At 36.0% G+C, this 3974-nt stretch overlaps 1 protein-coding gene across 1 annotated transcript in view; it reads right to left on the bottom strand.

Annotated features, from left to right (window-relative positions):
- The window catches only part of gfra4a (GDNF family receptor alpha 4a), a 308855-nt gene that overhangs the window by 139161 nt on the left and 165720 nt on the right, over positions 1–3974 (bottom strand). The window lies entirely within an intron of this gene.

The raw sequence follows: 3974 nt of genomic DNA, 5'->3' as shown, positions 1-3974 counted from the left end.
TTTAGTTTAGCTTTATCTTCCTGTACACTTAGTTTAGTTCTGTACATTTAGTTATGCTTAGATCTGTTTAGTTTAGCTACTATTTTTGACTGTCTTAGCTCATGCTTAGATATGTCTGGTTTTACTTCGGCTGTATAGCGGGTCTGGGATACTTTTAGATATTTCGGTACCGTTAGTTTTAGTTTTAGCTTAGTTTAGTTCTGTACATTTAGTCATGCTTAGATCTGTTTAGCTTAGCTTAGCTTATTTAGACAATTAGTTATCATTGTATCTTGTACCTTACTGTAATTTTGTTCATTATCATGTTCTGTAACTTTGTCTGTAATTTTGTTCTTGTGTTGTAAAGCACTTTGAGTCGCCTTGTCCTGAAAAGTGCTATATAAATAAATGTACCTACCTACCTACCTAATCTGGGCTAGTGGGAGCATGTAGATATTAAATAGAATGGCTTCCCAGGATTGAACCTTGGGGTACTCCGCATGTGACTTCTGTTCGCTCTGAAGAAAAGTTGCCTATTGATACAAAGAAGTTCCTGTTGTTTAGGTAGGATTTGAACCAGCTGAGTGCTGTGTCTGAGAGTCCGACCCAGCTCTCCAGTCGCTCTAATAATATATTATGGTCAACAGTGTCAAATGCTGCGCTAAGATCCAGTAGAACCAGCACTGTGGTTCTTCCACAGTCTGTATTTATGTGGATGTCATTGAACACTTTGACGAGGGCAGTCTCAGTGCTGTGGTGAGCACGGAAGCCGGACTGAAAGATATCAAAGCGTTTGGTCGTTGTTATGAAGCTATTTAACTGTTGAAATACAGCTTTTTCAATAATTTTGCTGATGAATGGAAGGTTAGAGTTTGGCCTGTAATTCTGCAATAATGATTTATCCAGATTGTTCTTTTTTAACAGAGGTTTGATAACTGCTGTTTTTAGAGCCTGTGGGAAAACACCTGATGAGAGAGATGAGTTTACTATTTGAATCAAGTCAGATGCAATGACAGGAAAAACTTTCTTTAAGAAGGTTGTAGGAAGGCTATCAAGACAGCAGGAGGATGAGCTTAATTGATTTATAATTTCTTCTAAGTTTTAATGGGTGAGTTGATGAAATACAGACATTTTCTCTGCATTTGATGTGTTTGGCATCGTGGCATTGCGTGGCATTGCATAGCATCGTGATTGGGTTTGGTGTGGATGAGCAGATTAACCTTCTAATTTTTGTAATTTTCTCTGTGAAGAAGTTGGCAAACTCATTGCAGGCCCTGGTAGAGTGGAGTTCAGGTGGTCAAATCTCAGAAGGGTTTGTCAACCTTTCAAGTGTGGCAAACAGCGCACGAGCGTTGTTGATGTTTTTGTTTATGATTTCTGAAAGAATTGTCTCCCTTGCATGTTTTAGTGAAGAGTGATAATTTTGCAACCTTTCTTTGTAGATTTCATAGTAAACATGAAGCAGAGTTTTACGCCATTTACGTTCAGCCCTTCGACAGAGGGTTTTTTCAGTGAGGTGTTTATCCAAGGTGATTTTTTTGCTAGATATAATTTATACTTTAACAGGGGCAACACAATCTGTTATATATGAGATTTTAGAGAATAAGTTATATACCAGTTCATCTACTGGTTTACAGCCTGGAAGTGAGGTGCAGGAGTAGATTTGATTAAAAGTTTCTGCTGTGCTGTCTGTGAACAGATGTTTTTGTGATAACATCTGTTTTTCTAAGCGAGTCAACATAGATTGTACTTTCAAAAACAACAGAAAAATGATCTGACAGAGCGACATCAATTACAGAGACTTTAGAGACAATTAGACCTTTGCTGATAATCAAATCAAGAGTATGTCCAAGATAATGTGTCGGCTGTTTTACATGTTGAGTCAAACCAAAGTTTTGAAGCACATCATTCAGCTTTTGTGCCTCTCTGTCTATTGTGTTGTCAACATGGATGTTAAAGTCTCCCATAATTATTAGACAGTCATAATCAATGCATATCATAGATAACAGCTCACTAAAGTCACATATTTTGGGGTTTTGTATACAGTTAGTGTCAGAGTTCGTTTGTGGTCTTTTACCTCGATTCCTAAATATTCAAGAGTCAAAATTTTCCAGGTAAACCTTTTTACAATTTAATGAATCATGAAAGATTGCAGCAACCCCTCCACCCCTTTTATATTTAAGATTTTCACTCAAAAAATTGTAATTCGGGGGATCCGATTCAATGAGTACAGGTGTTTCATTGTTATCATCCAACCATGTTTCTGTGAGAAACATAGCATCAATATTGTTCTCAGTGATGAAGTCGTTAATTAAAAGTCCCTTTGCTGATAGTGATCTTATATTTAGGAGAGCCAGCTTAAGTGTCATTGGGGGAAGATAATTCCATAGCTTGAATTAGTGGCAAAACATTAACTAAAAGCAGGAAAAAACTAGCTAAAAGGCAAATGTATCAGAATTCTAGCACAATGGAGGAAAAATCAAGCTGAAAGTCAAAAGTAGCAAAATACTAGCAAAAAGTTAAAAAAAGAAAGAAAAAATAAATAGCAAATTGCCAGATGTAATGAAACACTTGCTGAAAGCAAGTGGAAAGCAGCACAACAACAGCAGAAATATGTGGAAAAAAGCTGAATGGAGCAGAAAAGCAGCTAAAATGAACAGAAACAAGTTAAAGTTACAAGAAAGAAGCTGAAAGGATCACAAAAAGCTGAATGTAGCAGAAGTACTTTGAAAAAACAGAAACAGAAAAATCAGAAATTAGCAGAACAAAACCTGAAATGAACAGAAAGCAGATTTTAAACAGCATAGTTTGAAAGATGACAATGAGGGAAAATGATTGAAAAAAATGGATATTTCAACAATTCATAAGTTACACAATTACCAAAGGTCATAGCACTCAATTATTTTTAATATATAAATTGTTAAAATTACTCAACATTGCTGAATAAAAATGGTGCTGAAAAAATGTAGATGACAGAAATAGGGGAACAATACTAAAGAAAAACAGAGAAACAATAGTGTGAATATATCCACACAATTAGCTGTGGCAGCTATCTAGAACTGGATTTACCCAAAAGTTATTCAGCTTTAGACGATCATTTAATAATTACTTTAATGACCAAACCAAATTTTAGCTAAATATCTAAATTATAGACATTTTTGTATTTTCAAAAATCATTTGGCAGTGACGGTCATCTTGAATTGAACTTCTGCACAACCCTTGTTGTGACTTCAGTGGGACGTAATATTTCAATTATCAATTGTGAAAGCTGTTAAAACATGAGAGAAGTGTTAATGTGGGAGATTACTTAAAATGAAAAATATCTAATTATCTTTTTTAAACTTTCCTTTTCTTGTTTTGCAGATTTTTTTAAAGATACAAGTAAAAGAATCTTTGCACATAATGAGGTAAATTGGTTCTGCTCACTGCAAGGTCTGAACGTTCTCATTACTATCAAACTAAGTTAGATTGAGGAGAGAGCCTTTGTGTGAGACAGCAAATTAGTGTTTGGTGTTTTAAGTCCAGCATACAAAGTTAAAGGAAAACCTATGTTAAGAACAACTTTCATTCTGTGAAGAATACATTATTCTAGGCTGCACGTCGCTGTCTTTTGCTGCATCAGTTAAGCCCCTCGCCGACCCTCAAAGACATCACCACCCCTCAGATGACCTCAGACGGAACGCTGACCTCTGACCCTCAACTGGCTCTGGGCCCTGACGTGATGAAATGACGACTGGCCCTCTACAGGTTCTGATCCAGGGAGGCACCTTTAACTCTGGGTGATGAAGAAGATAAGGAGAAGCTAATTTGGGTCTGGCTGTTTTATTTTAACTGATGAAAACGACAAATAACATCTACTTTCAATAGGATGTTTCTTGAAAACTGAAACAACGATCTGGCAGAATTAACCACATCTATTGACCAAATTCCAAAGTAAGCTATTTATCGAAATAGTTTAAAGTATTCCAGATTCTTGCGTGGATAAGAAACTGAAA

Source organism: Kryptolebias marmoratus, linkage group LG10 (assembly GCF_001649575.2).
Source record: "Kryptolebias marmoratus isolate JLee-2015 linkage group LG10, ASM164957v2, whole genome shotgun sequence".
NCBI lineage: Eukaryota > Metazoa > Chordata > Actinopteri > Cyprinodontiformes > Rivulidae > Kryptolebias > Kryptolebias marmoratus.
Note: the sequence above shows the minus strand (reverse complement) of the source record. Positions and strands in the feature narration are given on the sequence as shown.